At 38.4% G+C, this 27572-nt stretch overlaps 1 protein-coding gene across 2 annotated transcripts in view; it reads right to left on the reverse strand.

The window, feature by feature from the left end:
* The window catches only part of LOC110487772 (actin-binding LIM protein 3), a 125036-nt gene that overhangs the window by 66444 nt on the left and 31020 nt on the right, over window positions 1–27572 (reverse strand). The gene's annotated exons all lie outside the window — the stretch shown is intronic.

Consider the following 27572-nt stretch of genomic DNA (forward strand, 5'->3'; position numbering starts at 1 on the left):
CCAATCCACAAAAGTGGAGACAAATTTGACCCCAATAACTACCGTGGAATATGCGTCAACAGTAACCTTGGGAAAATCCTCTGCATTATCATTAACAGCAGACTCGTACACTTCCTCAATGAAAACAATGTACTGAGCAAATGTCAAATTGGCTTTTTACCAAATTACCGTACAACAGACCATGTATTCACCCTGCACACCCTAATTGACAACCAAACAAACCAAAACAAAGGCAAAGTCTTCTCATGCTTTGTTGATTTCAAAAAAGCCTTCGACTCAATTTGGCATGAGGGTCTGCTATACAAACTGATGGAAAGTGGTGTTGGGGGTAAAACATACGACATTATAAAACCCATGTACACAAACAACAAGTGTGCGGTTAAAATTGGCAAAAAACACACACATTTCTTCACACAGGGTCGTGGGGTTAGACAGGGATGCAGCTTAAGCCCCACCCTCTTCAACATATATATCAAAGAATTGGCGCGGGCACTAGAAAAGTCTGCAGCACCCGGCCTCACCCTATTAGAATCCGAAGTCAAATGTCTGCTGTTTGCTGATGATCTGGTGCTTCTGTCACCAACCAAGGGAGGGCCTACAGCAGCATCTAGATCTTATGCACAGATTCTGTCAGACCTGGGCCCTGACAGTAAATCTCAGTAAGACCAAAATAATGGTATTCCAAAAAAGATCCAGTCACCAGGACCACAAATACAAATTCCATCTAGACACTGTTGCCCTAGAGCACACAAAAACTATACATACCTTGGCCTAAACATCAGCACCACAGGTAACTTCCAAAAAGCTGTGAACGATCTGAGAGACAAGGCAAGAAGGGCATTCTATGCCATGAAAAGGAACATAAATTTCAACATACTGATTAGGATCTGGCTAAAAATACTTTAGTCAGTCATAGAGCCCATTGCCCTTTATGGTTGTGAGGTCTGGGGTCCGCTCACCAACCAAGACTTCACAAAATGGGACAAACACCAAATTGAGACTCAAAAATATCCTCCGTGTACAACGTAGAACACCAAATAATGCATGCAGAGCAGAATTAGGCCGATACCCACTAATTATCAAAATCCAGAAAAGAGACGTTAAATTCTATAACCACTTAAAAGGAAGCGATTCCCAAACCTTCCATAACAAAGCCATCACCTACAGAGAGATGAACCTGGAGAAGAGTCCCCTAAGCAAGCTGGTCCTGGGGCTCTGTTCACAAACACAAACACACCCCACAGAGCCCCAGGACAGCAGCACAATTAGACCCAACCAAATCATGAGAAAACAAAAAGATAATTACTTGACATATTGGAAAGAATTAACAAAAAAACAGTGCAAACTAGAATGCTATTTGGCCCTAAACAGAGAGTACACAGCGGCAGAATACCTGACCACTGTGACTGACCCAAAATTAAGGAAAGCTTTGACTATGTACAGACTCAGTGAGCATAGCCTTGCTATTGAGAAAGGCCGCCGTAGGCAGACATGGCTCTCAAGAGAAGACAGGCTATGTGCTCACTGCCCACAAAATGAGGTGGAAACTGAGCTGCACTTCCTAACCTCCTGCCCAATGTATGACCATATTAGAGAGACATATTTCCCTCAGATTACACAGATCCACAAAGAATTCGAAAACAAATCCAATTTTGAAAAACTCCCATATCTACTGGGTGAAATTCCACAGTGTGCTATCACAGCAGCAAGATTTGTGACCTGTTGCCACGAGAAAAGGGCAACCAGTGAAGAACTAACACCATTGTAAATACAACCCATATCTATGCTTATTTATTTTATCTTGTGTCCTTTACCATTTGTACATTGTTAAAACACTATATATATATATATATATATATATATATATATATATATATATATATATATATAAAATATGACATTTGTAATGTCTTTATTGTTTTGAAACGTATGTATGTGTGATGTTTACTGTTAATTTTTATTGTTTATTTCACTTTATATATTCACTTTATATATTATCTACCTCACTTGCTTTGGCAATGTTAACACATGTTTCCCATGCTAATAAAGCCCTTGAATTGAATTGAATTGAATTGAGAGAGAGAGAGAGAGGGGAGAGAGAGAGAGAAGAGAAGGAGAGAGAGGGAGAGGGAGAGGAAGAAAGAGAGAGAGAGATGGTGGATTGGGTTAAAGACTGAACACTCAAACTATTCTACATGAAAAACCATGGTAAAAACAAGAAACAATCTAGAAGAAAAAGAAACACACACCTATTTAGGCGAGGTGCTGGCTAGCGGAGTAGAAAACTTGAAACTGCTACAGTAATTCCTCAGCTTTAGTTGAGGTGGCAAAGCTATTCTATATCCCGGGTTTGGACCCAGTTGGTCACATCTGCCCCACTTCCACAGTAAACTGTTCGAAATGAGCCAATTAGTGTTTTTATGGGGAGCTCAGAGGGTTGTTCAGTGGTGGTTCCGACAGAGGTATTTTGTTGGGTTTCATTAAGTTTCCTCCTCCCTGCTTCTCCACACAGAACAGCCCACCCTCATTACAGACAGGCAGACATAGACATGGTGTGTGTGTATGTATATTTGCATGCATGCTTGCCATTGGAGGCTGCTGAGGGGAGGACGGCTCATAATAATGGCTGTAATGAAGCGAAGGGATTGGCATCAAACCATGTTTTTGAAAAATTTGATACCATTTCATATTCCGCTCCAGTCATTATCACAAGCCCATACTCCCTATTTAAGGTGCCCCAGCCTCCTGTGGTGCGTGCCTCCTTGTGTGTGTGTGTTTCCGGGTGTCGGGTATACCGTTTGGTGTGATGTGAAAATAAAGACAATGTGGAAAACAGAAACAATTCATTGGAGATACAGTGCCTTGCGAAAGTATTCGGCCCCCTTGAACTTTGCGACCTTTTGCCACATTTCAGGCTTCAAACATAAAGATACAAAACTGTCTTTTTTTGTGAAGAATCAACAACAAGTGGGACACAATCATGAAGTGGAACGACATTTATTGGATATTTCAAACTTTTTTAACAAATCAAAAACTGAAAAATTGGGCGTGCAAAATTATTCAGCCCCTTTACTTTCAGTGCAGCAAACTCTCTCCAGAAGTTCAGTGAGGATCTCTGAATGATCCAATGTTGACCTAAATGACTAATGATGATAAATACAATCCACCTGTGTGGAATCAAGTCTCCGTATAAATGCACCTGCACTGTGATAGTCTCAGAGGTCCGTTAAAAGCGCAGAGAGCATCATGAAGAACAAGGAACACACCAGGCAGGTCCGAGATACTGTTGTGAAGAAGTTTAAAGCCGGATTTGGATACAAAAAGATTTCCCAAGCTTTAAACATCCCAAGGATCACAGTGCAAGCGATAATATTGAAATGGAAGGAGTATCAGACCACTGCAAATCTACCAAGACCTGACCGTCCCTCTAAACTTTCAGCTCATACAAGGAGAAGACTGATCAGAGATGCAGCCAAGAGGCCCATGATCACTCTGGATGAACTGCAGAGATCTACAGCTGAGGTGGGAGACTCTGTCCATAGGACAACAATCAGTTGTATATTGCACAAATCTGGCCTTTATGGAAGAGTGGCAAGAAGAAAGCCATTTCTTAAAGATATCCATAAAAAGTGTCGTTTAAAGTTTGCCACAAGCCACCTGGGAGACACACCAAACATGTGGAAGAAGGTGCTCTGGTCAGATGAAACCAAAATTGAACTTTTTGGCAACAATGCAAAACGTTATGTTTGGCGTAAAAGCAACACAGCTCATCACCCTGAACACACCATCCCCACTGTCAAACATGGTGGTGGCAGCATCATGGTTTGGGCCTGCTTTTCTTCAGCAGGGACAGGGAAGATGGTTCAAATTTATGGGAAGATGGATGGAGCCAAATACAGGACCATTCTGGAAGAAAACCTGATGGAGTCTGCAAAAGACCTGAGACTGGGACGGAGATTTGTCTTCCAACAAGACAATGATCCAAAACATAAAGCAAAATCTACAATGGAATGGTTCAAAAATAAACATATCCAGGTGTTAGAATGACCAAGTCAAAGTCCAGACCTGAATCCAATCAAGAATCTGTGGAAAGAACTGAAAACTGCTGTTCACAAATGCTCTCCATCCAACCTCACTGAGCTCGAGCTGTTTTGCAAGGAGGAATGGGAAAAAATGTCAGTCTCTCGATGTGCAAAACTGATAGAGACATACCCCAAGCGACTTACAGCTGTAATCGCAGCAAAAGGTGGCGCTACAAAGTATTAACTTAAGGGGGCTGAATAATTTTGCACGCCCAATTTTTCCGTTTTTGATTTGTTAAAAAAGTTTGAAATATCCAATAAATGTCGTTCCACTTCATGATTGTGTCCCACTTGTTGTTGATTCTTAAAAAAAATACAGTTTTATATCTTTATGTTTGAAGCCTGAAATGTGGCAAAATGTCGCAAAGTTCAAGGGGGCCGAATACTTTCGCAAGGCACTGTAAATAAGACGGAACAAAATACCCTTTCCTGTTCTCCATGAGAAGAGAGAAAGAGAGGAATGGAAAGAGAGAGAGAGAGAGAGAGAGAGAGAGAGAGAGAGAGAGGAGATGGAGAGAGAGAAAGAGATGGAGATGGAGAGAAAGAGGAATGGAAAGAGAGAGAGAGAGAGAAAGAGAGGAATGGAAAGAGAGAGAGAGAGAGAGAGAAAGAGAGGAATGGAAAGAGAGAGAGAGGAATGGAAAAAGAGAGAGAGAGAGAGAGAGAAAGAGAGGAATGGAAAAAGAGAGAGAGAGAGAGAGAAAGAGAGGAATGGAAAGAGAGAGCGAGAGAGAGAGAGAGAGAAAGAGATGGAGATGGAGAGAGAGAAAGAGATGGAGAGAGAGAGAAAGAGAGGAATGGAGAGAAAGAGACAGAGAGAGAGAGAGATGGCGATGGAGAGAGATGGCGATGGAGAGAGAGAGAGACAGAGATAAGACAGAGAGAGAGATAGAGAGATGAAGGAGAGAGAGAGAAAGAGGGAGAGAGAGATGAAGGAGAGAGAGAGAGATGAGAGAGAGAGAGAAAGATGAGGGAGAGAGAGAGACTACATGTGTGATTTGTTCTAGTAAACAGAGTTGGTATTCTCTACAGCTATTTGTCTGTAAGGTCAAGTGAAGAGATAAACTATAGTAACTATAGTGGGTGTGGTTCCTAAAAAGGTACTTCTAAAGGAGGATCAATATGTTTAAATCAGATCAGTGAATCACCATTTTGCTCTTTTGCTCTCCCTCTCTCCGTCTCCCTCTCTCCGTCTCCCTCTCTCCGTCTCCCTCTCTCCGTCTCCCTCTCTCCGTCTCCCTCTCTCCGTCTCCCTCTCTCCGTCGCCCTCTCTCCGCTGTATCTGATGCTTTCTTCATCTACTGACACTGAAACTGTAAGACTGACATTATTCTGTATCTGATGCTTTCTTCATCTACTGACACTGAAACTGTAAGACTGACATTATTCTGTATCTGATGCTTTCTTCATCTACTGACACTGAAACTGTACGACTGACATTATTCTGTATCTGATGCTTTCTTCATCTACTGACACTGAAACTGTAAGACTGACATTATTCTGTATCTGATGCTTTCTTCATCTACTGACACTGAAACTGTAAGACTGATATTATTCTGTATCTGATGCTTTCTTCATCTACTGACACTGAAACTGTACGACTGACATTATTCTGTATCTGATGCTTTCTTCATCTACTGACACTGAAACTGTAAGACTGACATTATTCTGTATCTGATGCTTTCTTCCTCTACTGACACTGAAACTGTAAGACTGACTTTATTCTGTATCTGATGCTTTCTTCATCTACTGACACTGAAACTGTAAGACTGACATTATTCTGTATCTGATGCTTTCTTCCTCTACTGACACTGAAACTGTACGACTGACATTATTCTGTATCTGATGCTTTCTTCATCTACTGACACTGAAACTGTACGACTGACATTATTCTGTATCATTGTATCTGATGCTTTCTTCATCTACTGACACTGAAACTGTACGACTGACATTATTCTGTATCTGATGCTTTCTTCCTCTACTGACACTGAAACTGTAAGACTGACATTATTCTGTATCTGATGCTTTCTTCATCTACTGACACTGAAACTGTAAGACTGACATTATTCTGTATCTGATGCTTTCTTCCTCTACTGACACTGAAACTGTACGACTGACATTATTCTGTATCATTGTATCTGATGCTTTCTTCATCTACTGACACTGAAACTGTACGACTGACATTATTCTGTATCTGATGCTTTCTTCCTCTACTGACACTGAAACTGTACGTCTGACATTATTCTGTATCACTGTATCTGATGCTTTCTTCATCTACTGACACTGAAACTGTACGACTGACATTATTCTGTATCTGATGCTTTCTTCCTCTACTGACACTGAAACTGTACGACTGACATTATTCTGTATCTGATGCTTTCTTCCTCTACTGACACTGAAACTGTAAGACTGACTTCATTCTGTATCTGATGCTTTCTTCATCTACTGACACTGAAACTGTACGACTGACATTCTGTATCTGATGCTTTCTTCATCTACTGACACTGAAACTGTACGACTGACATTATTCTGTATCTGATGCTTTCTTCATCTACTGACACTGAAACTGTAAGACTGACATTTTTCTGTATCTGATGCTTTCTTCATCTACTGACACTGAAACTGTACGACTGACATTCTCTATCTGATGCTTTCTTCATCTACTGACACTGAAACTGTAAGACTGACATTATTCTGTATACACTGTATCTGATACTTTCTTCATCTACTGACACTGAAACTGTACGACTGACATTATTCTGTATCACTGTATCTGATGCTATCTTCATCTACTGACACTGAAACTGTATGACTGACTTTATTCTGTATCACTGTATCTGATGCTTTCTTCATCTACTGACACTGAAACTGTACGACTGACTTTATTCTGTATCACTGTATCTGATGCTTTCTTCATCTACTGACACTGAAACTGTACGACTGACATTATTCTCAACAAGCTCTAAACTTTACAGTGGATACAGACAAATTACATTTGCATTAAAGTTGAGAAATGTGTAAATACTGGTACATGGTTAAATACTGTACCTGGTGTTCACCCTGTATTATTCATTATAGTCCGCACTTCAAAAATATCTGTTCAGAAATCATCATGCATTTCTTGCTATTGGATTAAATCTTAGTTAAAATGACTAAACGTTGAGCCTATCATTATCTGAAGTATCAGTGACTAAACTAAATGTTCTCATGTGCTTGGTTAACTCCAACGAACGCTCAACGGGTCAGAACATCAAACAGTGGGATTACAACTGTTATACATGTTTTGTTTTGTGCTCAGAATCCTGAAAATATAAGACTTGCATCTGAAATATTTACCAAAGTGATTGAAAAAAAAAACCCAGCTCAGCCATTAAGTCAAATTCGTAAAGTTAAAGATGAAGGTTTAAAACAGAAAAACAACCCCTCGGTTACGTTTAGCCATTTATTAAGACTGGCCTTTCTAACTTGTTGTGGACAGATGGTGCAGTAGTGGTTTAAGCAGCAAGCTGTTGCACCATAGACTGCAGGTTTAATACAAACTCTGGGCACTTTGTTTTCCTAGTGGACAATTATATATACACTGCTAAAAAAAATAATGGGAACACTAAAATAACACATCCTAGATCTGAATGAATGAAATATTCTTATTAAATACTTTTTTCTTTACATAGTTGAATGTGCTGACAACAAAATCACACACAAATGATCAATGGAAATCAAATTTATCAACCCATGGAGGTCTGGATTTGGAGTCACACTCAAAATTAAAGTGGAAAACCACACTACAGGCTGATCCAACTTTGATGTAATGTCCTTAAAACAAGTCAAAATGAGGCTCAGTAGTGTGTGTGGCCTCCACGTGCCTGTATGACCTCCCTACAACGCCTGGGCATGCTCCTGATGAGGTGGCGGATGGTCTCCTAAGGGATCTCCTCCCAGACCTGGACTAAAGCATCCGCCAACTCCTGGACAGTCTCTGGTGCATGGAGCGAGACATGATGTCCCAGATGTGCTCAATTGGATTCAGGTCTGGGGAACGGGCGGGCCAGTCCATAGCATCAATGCCTTCCTCTTGCAGGAACTGCAGACACACTCATTTTGCAGGGCTCTGGCAGGGCTCTGGCAGTGCTCCTCCTGCTCTTCCTTGCACAAAGGCGGAGGTAGCGGTCCTGCTGCTGCGTTGTTGCCCTCCTACGGCCTCCTCCACATCTCCTGATGTACTGGCCTGTCTCGTGGTAGCGCCTCCATGCTCTGGACACTACGCTGACAGACACAGCAAACCTTCTTGCCACAGCTCGCATTGATGTGCCATTCTGGATGAGCTGCACTACCTGGGCCTCTTGTGTGGGTTGTAGACTCTGTCTCATGCTACCACTAGAGTAAAAGCACCGCCAGCATTCAAAAGTGACCAAAACATCAGCCAGGAAGCATAGGAACTGAGAAGTGGTCTGTGGTCACCACCTGCAGAACCACTCCTTTATTGGGGGTGTCTTGCTAATTTTTTTGAGCAGTGTATATTTTTGACTGCTTCTCCAGACGTTCCTGGGGACCAGCAAAAAAGGCCAAATTTCACCTTGAATCTGGAGTGATCTCTCTGGGTAATGACACACTCCTAGTCATGATTCTATCATATGCATTATATCATCTTCCTTTGTGAGCTGTATTGTCCCAGTGGACACGCACAATCCATCCCGCCACCCTCGCGCAACACACACACACACACACACACACACACACACACACACACACAAACACAAACACAAACACACACTTCAACAATAACTAATTGTATCCTGAGTTCATGAGTGGAGTGTATTGACTTAACACAGCTAGAGAATATTAATAGTTCTTCACTATGAACTAGTCTTTGTCACTAGTCTTTGTCACTAGTATGAACAAGTCTTTCCCAAATTGCACCCTATTCCCTATTCACTGCATTACGTTTGACCAGGGCCCACTATGTACAGTAGGGAACAGTGTCCCAGGAGAGAGACGAGAGCTCCATCCATCTGACATGACATGAGGCGCTGTGTATAGAGATATCATCATGGAGTTTGACATTGTCTATGGAGAGATGTAATGATGGACCTTCATCATTCTGACAGAGCTTGGCATGTAGACAGGAGCTGCTGCTGAGAGAGAGAGAGAGAGAGAGAGAGAGAGAGAGAGAGAGAGAGAGAGAGAAAGGCGAGTGAGATAGTAAAAGAGCAAAAGGAAGAGGGATAGGAAGAGTAAGAGAGAGAGATAGATCCAGCTAGTATTGGAAGATAACTATAGGGCTTGTGAGTGAGTGTGTGATGTGTGTGTGCCAGCCACATCTCTCGAATCACGGAACAATGGCAGTGCTTCAAACACAACGTCCCAGTGGAGTTGAAAACAGGGAGAAGCAGCCAGAAAGCTGACCACAAAACCACATATCATGTGCTATCTGACAGAAGAGGAAAAACAAACACAAACAGACCCCACAGATCTCCAGGACAGCAACACAATTAGACCCAATCAAATCATGAGAAAACAAAAAGATAATTACTTGACACATTGGAAAGTCATTTACAAAAAAACAGAGCAAACTAGAATGCTATTTGTCCCTAAACAGAGAGTACACAGTGCAGAATACCTGACCACTGTGAATGAACCAAACTTAAGGAAAGCTTTGGCTATGTACAGACTCAGTGAGCATAGCCTTGCTACTGAGAAAGGCCTGTCTTCTCTTGAGAGCCATGTTTGCCTATGTGCACACTGCCCACAAAATGAGGTGGAAACTGAGCTGCACTTCCAATTCCACTTCCTAGCGAAAGAGCGAGAGAGCGAGAGGAGACAGAGAGAGAGAGAAAATACAGTATTATAAGTAAATCTAGATGGAAAACATACAACAGTAATGGAAAGGAATTTGATTGACTATTTGAGCTAAATATGGCATGCTGAATGAGTTAATCATGTCTCTCGTTCTCTCTAACCCTCTTTCTTGCTCAATCTCTCTATTTCTCACACTCTCTTGTTCACTCTCTCTTTTCATCTCCCCCCCCCCTTCCCCATCTCTCCGGCAGTTACCAGCCTTTCGAAATCTGTGGCACACACTAAGAGTATGTTCCCAGACACCACCAGACTTCAAACACAGAAACCACTCATATCATTAACCAAATGCATCTCATTACCATAGCATCAGGCCATATGACAGCCTAAATGCATTTAGTGGGACTGGTTGCATCTGAAATGGCACCCAATTCCCTATATTGTGCACTGATTTTGACCAGGACCATCAACAGTAGCACACTAGACAGGGCAGAGGGTGCCATCTGGGATGCAGTGGCAGGGTAGGTGGTTTTGGTGAAAGGTCCACCTGTTCTTGGTAATCACATTGTTACCCTGTGTGGTGAGTGACCATTGGTTGGATGTTCTGGGCAGGGACGTCCCCTTTCCCCTGGTTGCCATAGGAGCCATTAACCTTCCGTGGTTGCCCTAGAGACAGTGGCATCCCATGCTAAAGGCTGAGGTGGAGCGGCAGCATTTTGTGTTCCCAAATCTCTCTTAGTTACCAGGAAATGACAATGGGGTCTCTACGGGGTGAAAAGACACACTGCTGCGAGTGTTATAGGCTAGGGCAGTTCAGGGCTGGGTTGTGATGTGTTGTTCTGTGCCTATCCCTGACAGGGCAGGGCAGCTGTGGCTTGGCCCATGAAGAAAGCTCTGGGGAACTGCTTTTAACTACTTCTAATCAGGACCACATGCTCTGTGAAAGACTGTAGCATTGTGTTAAACCAGGGATGGGCAACAGTGATGGGGTGGGGGAAATTTTCTAAAACATTTAATGCAATTCTACTCATTTTGCCATGGGGCGTAGAGAAAAATACACAGTTTTACAGCTCAGACTCAGTAGGTCAGTGACTCAGTGACTCGGTAAGTCAGTAACTCGGTAAGTCAGTAAGTCAGTGACTCCGTAAGTCAGTAACTCAGTAAGTCAGTGACTCAGTAAGTCAGTAACTCAGTAAGTCAGTAATTCAGTAAGTCCGTGACTCAGTGACTCAGAAAGTCAGTGACTCAGAAAGTCAGTGAGTAACTCAGTAAGTCAGTAACTCAGTGACTCAGTGACTCAGTCAGTGACTCAGTAAGTCAGTAAGTCAGTGACTCCGTAAGTCAGTAAGTCAGTAAGTCAGTAACTCAGTAAGTCAGTAATTCAGTGACTCAGTAAGTCAGCAAGTCAGTGACTCAGTAAGTCAGTGACTCAGCAAGTCAGTGACTCAGTAAGTCAGTGACTCAGCAAGTCAGTGACTCAGAAAGTCAGTGACTCAGTAAGTCAGTGACTCAGCAAGTCAGTGACTCAGAAAGTCAGTGACTCAGTTAGTCAGTGACTCACCAAGTCAGTGACTCAGTAAGTCAGTGACTCAGTAAGTCAGTGACTCAGTAAGTCAGTAAGTCAGTGACTCAGTAAGTCAGTGACTCAGTAAGTCAGTGACTCAGTAAGTCAGTGACTCAGTAAGTCAGTAACTCAGTAAGTCAGTGACTCAGTAAGTCAGTGACTCGGTAAGTCAGTAAGTCAGTGACTCCGTAAGTCAGTAACTCAGTAAGTCAGTGACTCAGTAAGTCAGTAAGTCAGTGACTCAGTAAGTCAGTGACTCAGTAAGTCAGTGACTCAGTAGGTCAGTGACTCAGTGACTCGGTAAGTCAGTAACTCGGTAAGTCAGTAAGTCAGTGACTCCGTAAGTCAGTGACTCAGTAAGTCAGTAACTCAGTAAGTCAGTAATTCAGCAAGTCCGTGACTCAGTGACTCAGTGACTCAGAAAGTCAGTGACTCAGAAAGTCAGTGAGTAACTCAGTAAGTCAGTAAGTCAGTAACTCAGTGACTCAGTCAGTGACTCAGTAAGTCAGTAAGTCAGTGACTCCGTAAGTCAGTAAGTCAGTGACTCAGTAAGTCAGTGACTCAGTAACTCAGTAAGTCAGCAAGTCAGTGACTCAGTAAGTCAGTGACTCAGCAAGTCAGTGACTCAGCAAGTCAGTGACTCAGAAAGTCAGTGACTCAGTTAGTCAGTGACTCAGCAAGTCAGTGACTCAGTAAGTCAGTGACTCAGTAAGTCAGTAAGTCAGTGACTCAGTAAGTCAGTGACTCAGTAAGTCAGTAAGTCAGTGACTCAGTAAGTCAGTGACTCAGTAAGTCAGTGACTCAGTAAGTCAGTAACTCAGTAAGTCAGTAACTCAGTAAGTCAGTGACTCAGTAAGTCAGTGACTCAGTAAGTCAGTGACTCAGTAAGTCAGTGACTCAGTAAGTCAGTGACTCAGTAAGTCAGTAACTCAGTAAGTCAGTGACTCAGTAAGTCAGTGACTCAGTAAGTCAGTAACTCAGTAAGTCAGTGACTCAGTAAGTCAGTGACTCAGTAATTCTTCCACTCTCTCTCCATCATGCCTCCCCACCTCTGCTCATTTTCTCTCACCATTCATCTCTTTGCACTTGTGTTAAATCTCTGTGATGAATTGTTTCACAAATGTCTGTCCTCTCTGTGGAGTCTGTTAGCCATACTACTGTAGCTACAGGCTGTGTTCCAAATGGCTCTATATATAGTGCACTACTATTGACCGGGACCCTGCCCTAGGCCCAGTAGGGAATAGGGTGACATTTGGGATACCCACACAGTCTAATTGTTTAACTGCTAATGTCAACACTATGCTAATACACCAAGCCTGGGTATAAGGCTGCTAGCTAGGACAATGGTACGCACACACACACACACACCCACCCACAGAGTGCAAGGGCATTGGTACTGTAAGGACCATGTATGACTACCTCCAGCATGGACAGGATATAGCAGATCCTCCCAACCTCCCCATAAATCCTATATGACCCTACATGTTCTACTCTGTGTTCCTTACCCACTCTTCCTCATCGGCACTTTCTCCAACTCTTCCATTCTCTCCCTCCCCTGCCTCTCCTCTATTCCTCTCCTCCTGTCTTTCATTGCCTTCTGAACCTGCGGGAAACACTTCAGCTGTATTTAATGTACTCTTACAGACAGAGCCAAGAAAGAAAGAAAGAAAGAAAGAAAGAAAGAAAGAAAGAAAGAAAGAAAGAAAGAAAGAAAGAAAGAAAGAAAGAAAGAAAGAAAGAAAGAAAGAAAGAAAGAAAGAAAGAAAGAAAGAAAGAAAGAAAGAAAGAAAGAAAGAAAGAAAGAAAGAAAGAAAGAAAGAAAGAAAGAAAGAAAGAGCTGAGAGGGATAGACTTTTAGTTAAATTGTTAAGGTGTTAATGAAGACTCCAGGGTAAAACAGTGAATTTGAGCCAGTCTCTCCAGATCTCAGGCAGTCAGACCTAACTAAGCAGCTTGTGGACAAAACAAAACTCAATTTGATGATGAGCAGACAAGACGTCTTACTCAGACATACAGAAGGAACAGAGGGAACCCTCACTAAGAATACACAAACATAAATCCTAAAACCTAACCATAGTCACTAGGGAGGAAAAGACAAGGAGAAGTTACACATCACCAACCAATAAACACTGTTGAAACGTATGAGAAAGAACTGGGTGAGTGTGTACACAGCCATCACAGATCAGAATCTCTCACTTACAGAGCCACACAAGCGAGAGACAATAGACAGGGTGGATGAGTGTGTTTATCCACTCAAGAAGTGATCCTTTAGGAGACTAGATGCAGGATAATCCCTGTTTCATCCCAAATTGTACAGTATTCCCTAAATAGTGCACTAATTTTGACCAGAGCACTATATAGCGAATAGGGTGTATTTGAGACAAAGGTTGTCTTCGATCCTAAATCCAACAGCTTCTGGAGAGAAAACCACAGCTGCCTAAACTCATCTCCGTGGAATCTTGCAATGTCTCCCTAGTAACCACACATTAGCTTGGTGATTGGAGCAGCGTGGCAGAGGTTGCTATAGCTACAGGAAGCTCCCATCCCCTCTAACACATCTCTCTCTCTCTCAATTCAATTCAATTCAAGGGGCTTTATTGGCATAGGTAACAAATGTTAACATTGCCAAAGCAAGTGATATAGATAACAAACATAAGTGAAATATATATATTTTTTAATTGAACAGTAAACATTACACTCACAGAAGTTCCAAACGAATAAAGACATTCGAAATGTCATATAATGTCTATATACCGTGTTGTAACAAATGTTAACATTGCCAAAGCAAGTGATATAGATAACAAACAAAAGTGAAATACATTTTTTTTTTAATTGAACAGTAAACATTACACTCCAAACGAATAAAGACATTTCAAATGTCATATCATGTATATATTTATATATGTACAAATGGTTAAAGTACAAAAGGGAAAATAAATAAACATAAATATAGGTTGTATTTACAATGGTGTTTGTTCTTCACTGGTTGCCCTTTTCTTGTGGCAACAGGTCACAAATCTTGCTGCTGTGATGGCACACTGTGGAATTTCACCCAGTAGATATGGGTGTTTATCAAATTCGAGTTTGTTTTTGAATTCTTTGTGGATCTGTGTAATCTGAGGGAAATATGTATCTCTAATATGGTCATACATTGGGCAGGAGGTTAGGAAGTGCAACTCAGTTTCCACCTCATTTTGTGGGCAGTGAGCACATAGCCTGTCTTCTCTTGAGAGCCATGTCTGCCTACGGCGGCCTTTCTCATTAGCAAGGCTATGCTCACTGAGTCTGTACATAGTCAAAGCTTTCCTTAAGTTTGGGTCAGTCACAGTGGTCAGGTATTCTGCCACTGTGTACTCTCTGTTTAGGGACAAATAACATTCTAGTTTGCTCAATTTTCTTGTTAATTCTTTCCAATGCCTCAAGTAATAATTTTTTTGTTTTCACATGATTTGGTTGGGTCTAACCTCCCTCTCTGCATCTACCTCTCTCCCTCTGCATCTACCTCTCTCCCTCTGCATCTACCTCTCTCCCTCTGCATCTACCTCTCTCCCTCTGCATCTACCTCTCTCCCTCTGCATCTACCTCTCTCCCTCTGCATCTACCTCTCTCCCTCTGCATCTACCTCTCTCCCTCTCCCTCTGCATCTACCCCTCTCCCTCTCCCTCTCTCTCTCCCTCTCCCTCTGCATCTACCCCTCTCCCTCTCCCTCTCCCTGCCTGCCTGCCTGCCTGCCTCTTTCTTTAAGGGAAATTTTTACCAGAGACAAACAGATACAGGTAACCTCTTTCAGTAGTCCTGATACTCTGGACATTGTAGAAATCTGCTTTGAATCACAAAAATGCTGACAGAATATTTGTATGGTTTTGGAACCTGACGCTTGCGTGCGTGTGTGTGCGTGCGTGCGTGCGTGCGAGTGAGTGAGTGAGTGTGCGTGTATCTCCCTAAGGAGCTGTCCATATGGAACATGCATTTAGACCACTGTAATGCCTGGTAGCTGTACTGGAATGGGAGACTGCCACTTTAGCAACCAGCAGAAAATGTGGTCAGTGTGTCATTAGGCCACGATACACAGTGTGCTACCATTACCAGTAAGACAATATGTAATACAGCACGATCCAAGTCCTCACCAGGGTTTCAGTTAGCCAGTAATTCAATATGTAATACAGCACGATCCCAGTCCTCACCAGGGTTTCAGTTAGCCAGTAATACAATATGTAACAGTCCTCACCAGGGTTTCAGTTAGCCAGTAATACAATATGTAATAGTCCTCACCAGGGTTTCAGTTAGCCAGTAATACAATATGTAATAGTCCTCGCCAGGGTTTCAGTTAGCCAGTAATACAATATGTAACAGTCCTCACCAGGGTTTCAGTTAGCCAGTAATACAATATGTAATACAGCACAACCCCAGTCCTCACCAGGGTTTCAGTTAGCCAGTAATACAATATGTAATAGTCCTCACCAGGGTTTCAGTTAGCCAGTAGTACAATATGTAATACAGCACGATCCCAGTCCTCACCAGGGTTTCAGTTAGCCAGTAATACAATATGTAATAGTCCTCACCAGGGTTTCAGTTAGCCAGTAATACAATATGTAATAGTTCTCACCAGGGTTTCAGTTAGCCAGTAATACAATATGTAACAGTCCTCGCCAGGGTTTCAGTTAGCCAGTAATACAATATGTAATACAGCACGATCCGTAGTCCTCACCAGGGTTTCAGTTAGCCAGTAATACAATATGTAATAGTCCTCACCAGGGTTTCAGTTAGCCAGTAATACAATATGTAATAGTCCTCGCCAGGGTTTCAGTTAGCCAGTAATACAATATATAATACAGCACGATCCCAGTCCTCGCCAGGGTTTCAGTTAGCCAGTAATACAATATGTAATACAGCACGATCCACATCCTCGCCAGGGTTTCAGTTAGCCAGTAATACAATATGTAATAGTCCTCACCAGGGTTTCAGTTAGCCAGTAATACAATATGTAATAGTCCTCACCAGGGTTTCAGTTAGCCAGTAATACAATATGTAATACAGCACGATCCGCAGTCCTCGCCAGGGTTTCAGTTAGCCAGTAATACAATATGTAACAGTCCTCACCAGGGTTTCAGTTAGCCAGTAATACAATATGTAATACAGCACGATCCCAGTCCTCACCAGGGTTTCAGTTAGCCAGTAATACAATATGTAATAGTCCTCACAAGGGTTTCAGTTAGCCAGTAATACAATATGTAATAGTCCTCGCCAGGGTTTCAGTTAGCCAGTAATACAATATGTAATAGTCCTCGCCAGGGTTTCAGTTAGCCAGTAATACAATATGTAATACAGCACGATCCCAGTCCTCACCAGGGTTTCAGTTAGCCAGTAATACAATATGTAATAGTCCTCGCCAGGGTTTCAGTTAGCCAGTAATACAATTTGTAATACAGCACGATCCGTAGTCCTCACCAGGGTTTCAGTTAGCCAGTAATACAATATGTAATAGTCCTCGCCAGGGTTTCAGTTAGCCAGTAATACAATATGTAATAGTCCTCGCCAGGGTTTCAGTTAGCCAGTAATACAATATGTAATAGTCCTCACCAGGGTTTCAGTTAGCCAGTAATACAATATGTAATACAGCACGATCCGCAGTCCTCGCCAGGGTTTCAGTTAGCCAGTAATACAATATGTAACAGTCCTCACCAGGGTTTCAGTTAGCCAGTAATACAATATGTAATACAGCACGATCCCAGTCCTCACCAGGGTTTCAGTTAGCCAGTAATACAATATGTAATAGTCCTCACCAGGGTTTCAGTTAGCCAGTAATACAATATGTAATAGTCCTCGCCAGGGTTTCAGTTAGCCAGTAATACAATATGTAACAGTCCTCACCAGGGTTTCAGTTAGCCAGTAATACAATATGTAATACAGCACGATCCAGTCCTCACCAGGGTTTCAGTTAGCCAGTAATACAATATGTAATAGTCCTCACCAGGGTTTCAGTTAGCCAGTAATACAATATGTAAAAGTCCTCGCCAGGGTTTCAGTTAGCCAGTAATACAATATGTAATAGTCCTCGCCAGGGTTTCAGTTAGCCAGTAATACAATATGTAATACAGCACGATCCCAGTCCTCACCAGGGTTTCAGTTAGCCAGTAATACAATATGTAAAAGTCCTCACCAGGGTTTCAGTTAGCCAGTAATACAATATGTAAAGTCCTCGCCAGGGTTTCAGTTAGCCAGTAATACAATATGTAATACAGCACGATCCTAGTCCTCACCAGGGTTTCAGTTAGCCAGTAATACAATTTGTAATACAGCACGATCCGTAGTCCTCACCAGGGTTTCAGTTAGCCAGTAATACAATATGTAATAGTCCTCACCAGGGTTTCAGTTAGCCAGTAATACAATATGTAATAGTCCTCACCAGGGTTTCAGTTAGCCAGTAATACAATATGTAACAGTCCTCGCCAGGGTTTCAGTTAGCCAGTAATACAATATGTAATACAGCACGATCCCAGTCCTCACCAGGGTTTCAGTTAGCCAGTAATACAATATGTAATAGTCCTCACCAGGGTTTCAGTTAGCCAGTAATACAATATGTAAAGTCCTCGCCAGGGTTTCAGTTAGCCAGTAATACAATATGTAATACAGCACGATCCCAGTCCTCACCAGGGTTTCAGTTAGCCAGTAATACAATTTGTAATACAGCACGATCCGTAGTCCTCACCAGGGTTTCATTTAGCCAGTAATACAATATGTAATAGTCCTCACCAGGGTTTCAGTTAGCCAGTAATACAATATGTAATAGTCCTCACCAGGGTTTCAGTTAGCCAGTAATACAATTTGTAATACAGCACGATCCGTAGTCCTCACCAGGGTTTCAGTTAGCCAGTAATACAATATGTAATAGTCCTCGCCAGGGTTTCAGTTAGCCAGTAATACAATTTGTAATACAGCACGACCCTAGTCCTCACCAGGGTTTCAGTTAGCCAGTAATACAATATGTAATAGTCCTCGCCAGGGTTTCAGTTAGCCAGTAATACAATATGTAACAGTCCTCGCCAGGGTTTCAGTTAGCCAGTAATACAATATGTAATACAGCACGATCCCAGTCCTCGCCAGGGTTTCAGTTAGCCAGTAATACAATATGTAATAGTCCTCGCCAGGGTTTCAGTTAGCCAGTAATACAATATGTAATAGTCCTCGCCAGGGTTTCAGTTAGCCAGTAATACAATATGTAATAGTCCTCGCCAGGGTTTCAGTTAGCCAGTAATACAATATGTAATACAGCACGATCCCAGTCCTCGCCAGGGTTTCAGTTAGCCAGTAATACAATATGTAATAGTCCTCGCCAGGGTTTCAGTTAGCCAGTAATACAATATGTAATAGTCCTCGCCAGGGTTTCAGTTAGCCAGTAATACAATATGTAATAGTCCTCACCAGGGTTTCAGTTAGCCAGTAATACAATATGTAAAGTCCTCGCCAGGGTTTCAGTTAGCCAGTAACAGCTGGCCTTTGGCCGTTAAAAAAAAATAGAAAAGCCAATAAATAAAATTGCCAGCGGGCCAATTGTCCGGGAGAAGAAGAAAAACTATGCGAAATAATACTTGTTAGCCTTTTCATTTATGTAAATACCAGATGATGTAAATACAGTTTACCAGTCTTTCTTTTTGGTCTATGGATTAATGTGCATCATTTAGTGGAATTAAATTGTCACGTGTGTATATTCGTTACGTATCTTATTTATCACACGCGCACGGCATACAGATACAGAGACTGAGCAGAAAATCTGCCAGACAGCGTTTTTATAGGCCCAATCATTGCACAAGAATTCTAAATGCAATCATGTGTTAAAAATCGTTTTTGAAACTACGATTAAAAAGAGCTAATATTTTTATATTTCACCTGGTAATTGAAGCACGTGCGTTCCTTTCCATTCGCCATTCAAATGCATAGGCAAGGGAAGGCAGGCTTCATTTGCACATCTCACACCACTGCAGTGAGCTGGAGGCAGTATGCCGTTTTAAAACATAAAGCTACTTAATTGTTTGAAACCTGAATGTTTTACTACATATTATGATAAATCTTTTACCTTCCTTCAAAGTAGCCTATATAAATTATTATATACATCTATTAACTTGAAACCAGTAGTCTGTATAAATTATTATATACATCTATCAACTGAAACCAGTAGTCTGTATAAATTATTATATACATCTATCAACTGAAACCAGTAGTCTGTATACATTATTATATACATCTATCAACTGAAACCAGTAGTCTGTATAAATTATTATATACATCTATCAACTGAAACCAGTAGTCTGTATACATTATTATATACATCTATCAACTGAAACCAGTAGTCTGTATAAATTATTATATACATCTATCAACTGAAACCAGTAGTCTGTATACATTATTATATACATCTATCAACTGAAACCAGTAGTCTGTATACATTATATTATACATCTATCAACTGAAACCAGTAGTCTGTTTAAATTATTATATACATCTATCAACTGAAACCAGTAGTCTGTATAAAGTATTATATACATCTATCAACTGAAACCAGTAGTCTGTATAAATTATTATATACATCTATCAACTGAAACCAGTAGTCTGTATACATTATATTATACATCTATCAACTGAAACCAGTAGTCTGTTTAAATTATTATATACATCTATCAACTGAAACCAGTAGTCTGTGTAAATTATTATATACATCTATCAACTGAAACCAGTAGTCTGTATAAATTATTATATACATCTATCAACTGAAACCAGTAGTCTGTATACATTATTTTATACATCTATCAACTGAAACCAGTAGTCTGTATAAATGATTATATACATCTATCAACTGAAACCAGTAGTCTGTATAAATTATTATATACATCTATCAACTGAAACCAGTAGTCTGTATACATTATTTTATACATCTATCAACTGAAACCAGTAGTCTGTATAAATTATTATATACATCTATCAACTGAAACCAGTAGTCTGTATAAATTATTATATACATCTATCAACTGAAACCAGTAGTCTGTATAAATTATATTATACATCTATCAACTGAAACCAGTAGTCTGTATAAATTATTATATACATCTATCAACTGAAACCAGTAGTCTGTATAAATTATATTATACATCTATCAACTGAAACCAGTAGTCTGTATAAATTATATTATACATCTATCAACTGAAACCAGTAGTCTGTTTAAATTATTATATACATCTATCAACTGAAACCAGTAGTCTGTATAAATTATATTATACATCTATCAACTGAAACCAGTAGTCTGTGTAAATTATTATATACATCTATCAACTGAAACCAGTAGTCTGTATAAATTATATTATACATCTATCAACTGAAACCAGTAGTCTGTATAAATTATTATATACATCTATCAACTGAAACCAGTAGTCTGTTTAAATTATTATATACATCTATCAACTGAAACCAGTAGTCTGTATAAATTATATTATACATCTATCAACTGAAACCAGTAGTCTGTATAAATTATTATATACATCTATCAACTGAAACCAGTAGTCTGTATAAATTATTATATACATCTATCAACTGAAACCAGTAGTCTGTATAAATTATTATATACATCTATCAACTGAAACCAGTAGTCTGTTTAAATTATTATATACATCTATCAACTGAAACCAGTAGTCTGTTTAAATTATTATATACATCTATCAACTGAAACCAGTAGTCTGTTTAAATTATTATATACATCTATCAACTGAAACCAGTAGTCTAATATTTTATACAGACATCCATCTATCAACTGAAACCAGTAGTCTGTATAAAGTATTATATACATCTATCAACTGAAACCAGTAGTCTAATATTTTATAGACTTCCATCTATCAACTGAAACCAGTAGTCTGTATAAATTATTATATACATCTATCAACTGAAACCAGTAGTCTGTATAAATTATTATATACATCTATCAACTGAAACCAGTAGTCTGTATAAATTATTATATACATCTATCAACTGAAACCAGTAGTCTGTATAAATTATATTATACATCTATCAACTGAAACCAGTAGTCTGTTTAAATTATTATATACATCTATCAACTGAAACCAGTAGTCTGTATAAATTATTATATACATCTATCAACTGAAACCAGTAGTCTGTATAAATTATTATATACATCTATCAACTGAAACCAGTAGTCTGTTTAAATTATTATATACATCTATCAACTGAAACCAGTAGTCTGTTTAAATTATTATATACATCTATCAACTGAAACCAGTAGTCTGTTTAAATTATTATATACATCTATCAACTGAAACCAGTAGTCTAATATTTTATACAGACATCCATCTATCAACTGAAACCAGTAGTCTGTATAAAGTATTATATACATCTATCAACTGAAACCAGTAGTCTAATATTTTATAGACTTCCATCTATCAACTGAAACCAGTAGTCTGTATAAATTATTATATACATCTATCAACTGAAACCAGTAGTCTGTATAAATTATTATATACATCTATCAACTGAAACCAGTAGTCTGTATAAATTATTATATACATCTATCAACTGAAACCAGTAGTCTGTATAAATTATATTATACATCTATCAACTGAAACCAGTAGTCTGTTTAAATTATTATATACATCTATCAACTGAAACCAGTAGTCTGTATAAATTATTATATACATCTATCAACTGAAACCAGTAGTCTGTATAAATTATTATATACATCTATCAACTGAAACCAGTAGTCTGTATAAATTATTATATACATCTATCAACTGAAACCAGTAGTCTGTATAAATTATATTATACATCTATCAACTGAAACCAGTAGTCTGTTTAAATTATTATATACATCTATCAACTGAAACCAGTAGTCTGTATAAATTATTATATACATCTATCAACTGAAACCAGTAGTCTGTATAAATTATATTATACATCTATCAACTGAAACCAGTAGTCTGTTTAAATTATTATATACATCTATCAACTGAAACCAGTAGTCTGTTTAAATTATTATATACATCTATCAACTGAAACCAGTAGTCTGTATAAATTATTATATACATCTATCAACTGAAACCAGTAGTCTGTATAAATTATTATATACATCTATCAACTGAAACCAGTAGTCTGTTTAAATTATTATATACATCTATCAACTGAAACCAGTAGTCTGTATAAATTATTATATACATCTATCAACTGAAACCAGTAGTCTGTATAAATTATATTATACATCTATCAACTGAAACCAGTAGTCTGTTTAAATTATTATATACATCTATCAACTGAAACCAGTAGTCTGTTTAAATTATTATATACATCTATCAACTGAAACCAGTAGTCTGTATAAATTATATTATACATCTATCAACTGAAACCAGTAGTCTGTATAAATTATATTATACATCTATCAACTGAAACCAGTAGTCTGTATAAATTATTATATACATCTATCAACTGAAACCAGTAGTCTGTATAAATTATATTATACATCTATCAACTGAAACCAGTAGTCTGTTTAAATTATTATATACATCTATCAACTGAAACCAGTAGTCTGTATAAAGTATTATATACATCTATCAACTGAAACCAGTAGTCTGTATAAATTATTATATACATCTATCAACTGAAACCAGTAGTCTGTATAAATTATTATATACATCTATCAACTGAAACCAGTAGTCTGTTTAAATTATTATATACATCTATCAACTGAAACCAGTAGTCTGTATAAATTATTATATACATCTATCAACTGAAACCAGTAGTCTGTATAAATTATATTATACATCTATCAACTGAAACCAGTAGTCTGTATAAATTATTATATACATCTATCAACTGAAACCAGTAGTCTGTATAAATTATTATATACATCTATCAACTGAAACCAGTAGTCTGTATAAATTATTATATACATCTATCAACTGAAACCAGTAGTCTGTATAAATTATTATATACATCTATCAACTGAAACCAGTAGTCTGTTTAAATTATTATATACATCTATCAACTGAAACCAGTAGTCTGTTTAAATTATTATATACATCTATCAACTGAAACCAGTAGTCTGTTTAAATTATTATATACATCTATCAACTGAAACCAGTAGTCTAATATTTTATACAGACATCCATCTATCAACTGAAACCAGTAGTCTGTATAAAGTATTATATACATCTATCAACTGAAACCAGTAGTCTAATATTTTATAGACTTCCATCTATCAACTGAAACCAGTAGTCTGTATAAATTATTATATACATCTATTAACTTGAAACCAGTAGTCTGTATAAATTATTATATACATCTATCAACTGAAACCAGTAGTCTGTATAAATTATTATATACATCTATCAACTGAAACCAGTAGTCTGTATAAATTATTATATACATCTATCAACTGAAACCAGTAGTCTGTATAAATTATATTATACATCTATCAACTGAAACCAGTAGTCTGTTTAAATTATTATATACATCTATCAACTGAAACCAGTAGTCTGTTTAAATTATTATATACATCTATCAACTGAAACCAGTAGTCTAATATTTTATAGACTTCCATCTATCAACTGAAACCAGTAGTCTGTATAAATTATTATATACATCTATTAACTTGAAACCAGTAGTCTGTATAAATTATATTATACATCTATCAACTGAAACCAGTAGTCTGTATAAATTATTATATACATCTATCAACTGAAACCAGTAGTCTGTATAAATTATTATATACATCTATCAACTGAAACCAGTAGTCTGTATAAATTATATTATACATCTATCAACTGAAACCAGTAGTCTGTTTAAATTATTATATACATCTATCAACTGAAACCAGTAGTCTGTATAAATTATTATATACATCTATCAACTGAAACCAGTAGTCTGTATAAATTATATTATACATCTATCAACTGAAACCAGTAGTCTGTTTAAATTATTATATACATCTATCAACTGAAACCAGTAGTCTGTTTAAATTATTATATACATCTATCAACTGAAACCAGTAGTCTGTATAAATTATTATATACATCTATCAACTGAAACCAGTAGTCTGTATAAATTATTATATACATCTATCAACTGAAACCAGTAGTCTGTTTAAATTATTATATACATCTATCAACTGAAACCAGTAGTCTGTATAAATTATTATATACATCTATCAACTGAAACCAGTAGTCTGTATAAATTATATTATACATCTATCAACTGAAACCAGTAGTCTGTTTAAATTATTATATACATCTATCAACTGAAACCAGTAGTCTGTATAAATTATTATATACATCTATCAACTGAAACCAGTAGTCTGTATAAATTATATTATACATCTATCAACTGAAACCAGTAGTCTGTATAAATTATATTATACATCTATCAACTGAAACCAGTAGTCTGTATAAATTATTATATACATCTATCAACTGAAACCAGTAGTCTGTATAAATTATATTATACATCTATCAACTGAAACCAGTAGTCTGTTTAAATTATTATATACATCTATCAACTGAAACCAGTAGTCTGTATAAATTATTATATACATCTATCAACTGAAACCAGTAGTCTGTTTAAATTATTATATACATCTATCAACTGAAACCAGTAGTCTGTATAAATTATTATATACATCTATCAACTGAAACCAGTAGTCTGTATAAATTATATTATACATCTATCAACTGAAACCAGTAGTCTGTATAAATTATATTATACATCTATCAACTGAAACCAGTAGTCTGTATAAATTATATTATACATCTATCAACTGAAACCAGTAGTCTGTTTAAATTATTATATACATCTATCAACTGAAACCAGTAGTCTGTATAAATTATATTATACATCTATCAACTGAAACCAGTAGTCTGTATAAATTATATTATACATCTATCAACTGAAACCAGTAGTCTGTATAAATTATTATATACATCTATCAACTGAAACCAGTAGTCTGTATAAATTATATTATACATCTATCAACTGAAACCAGTAGTCTGTATAAATTATTATATACATCTATTAACTGAAACCAGTAGTCTGTATAAATTATATTATACATCTATCAACTGAAACCAGTAGTCTGTATAAATTATTATATACATCTATTAACTGAAACCAGTAGTCTGTATAAATTATATTATACATCTATCAACTGAAACCAGTAGTCTGTATAAATTATATTATACATCTATCAACTGAAACCAGTAGCCTGTATAAATTATTATATACATCTATCAACTGAAACCAGTAGCCTATATAAATGATTATATACATCTATCAACTGAAACAAATAGTCTAATATTTTATAGACTTCCATCTGCCAACTGAAACCAGTAGTCTAATATTTTATATAGACATCCATCTATCAACTGAAACCAGTAGTCTAATATTTTACAGACATCCATCTGCCAACTGAAACCAGTAGTCTGTTTTTCTCATGTTCTATTGGTTTTCAACTTTCTTTCATTGTCCGATAAAATGCAAACTGGTTTGTTCTAAAGGTATCTTTAATATCCTGAAACTGTACATTTATATTCATATGAGAGGAATAAACGATCATGTTTGATATGCTAATGCTACTTGCTAGCTGTGTTATTGTCTCGCAAGCTACATTTTGCTAACAAGAAAATAAACCCTTTAATTGGCTGCACATGCTTGTGAATTCTTACGTTATTCAAGAGTCTAATATGTTTTAGATGAAAAATTGCTCAAATGTTTTAATAGTTTGTAAGCTTATTGACTAGTGGCGACCGTGATACTGGAATTTACGGTCAATTTAGAGCTGCAGAACAGTAATGTCACATTGCCAGCCACAACGAAAGATAAGGCAACAATGTCTGTATATTGAAAAAATAATGTACATACTATTAAGTTGAAATTTGGTTGTGCTGCCTCTCCTAAATGTTTGTTGATAAGAATAGTCTAAGACATTCTTACTATTCCATACAATAAATGATACAGTTAGTGTATTCACACTGTAATTGTATGTTCCACAGTTTATTTTCTACACCATTTCAATGTATCTTCCATAGTTTTGTCTTGGACTTAGATTACCAGGCTTCTTCTCCACGCCATAATCAGTCGCTCTATAATGGGTTTAAATAGGAGGATAAACACGATTAGTGCTCTCTCGGTAATGCATGAGAAATCAATTATCATAATGTTGAGCTCTGGATCTAATGTGAATCAATACAGTAAGGGAGAGATACGACCAACGAGTGAAGGGTGTACAGAAGGGGTTGTATATATGTCTGTGTGTGTGTGTGCGTCCATGTGTGCGTGTGTGTGCGTGCGTGTGCGTGCGTGTGCGTGCGTGTGTGTGTGCGTGTGTGTGTGCGTGTGTGTGTGCGCGCATGTGTGGGTACGTGTGTGCGTGTGTGTGCGTGCGTGTGCGTGCGTGCGTGTGTGTGTGTGCGTATGTGTGTGGGTACGTGTGTGCGTGTGCGTGTGTGTGTGCGTGTGTGCGTGCTGTATTGGTTGTTACAATAGAGACAAAAGACGGAGCAGTCAACAGAATGGAATTATAATGACTTCTCTATAACGGACTGCTGCTACACTCAAAGAATGCTGTAATAATAATAATAATAATCTCTGTCTGTCTCGTTATTGCTCTTTCCATCACAATGCTACTGAACTCTCTGCTGAGAGAGAGATGGAGAAAGACAGACAGACAGACTGAGGCAGAGACTGAGAAAGACAGACTGAGGCAGAGACTGAGGCAGAGACTGAGGCAGAGACTGAGGCAGAGAGACTGAGACAGACATACTGAGGCAGAGACTGAGACAGACATACTGAGGCAGAGACTGAGACAGACATACTGAGGCAGAGACTGAGACAGACATACTGAGGCAGACTGAGACAGACAGACTGAGGCAGACAGACTGAGGCAGAGACTGAGGCAGAGACTGAGACAGACAGACTGAGGCAGACTGAGGCAGAGACTGAGGCAGACAGACTGAGGCAGACTGAGACAGACAGACTGAGGCAGACAAAGAAAGACAAGTGATGATAACAGACAGTGAGAGTCTGAGGAAGAAATGAAAGGAACAGCTTCATAGAAAATGGCACTTATGGGGCCTCCCGGGTGGCGCAGT

This window comes from Oncorhynchus mykiss, chromosome 14 (genome assembly GCF_057628025.1).
Source record: "Oncorhynchus mykiss isolate SJ-2025 chromosome 14, ASM5762802v1, whole genome shotgun sequence".
NCBI lineage: Eukaryota > Metazoa > Chordata > Actinopteri > Salmoniformes > Salmonidae > Oncorhynchus > Oncorhynchus mykiss.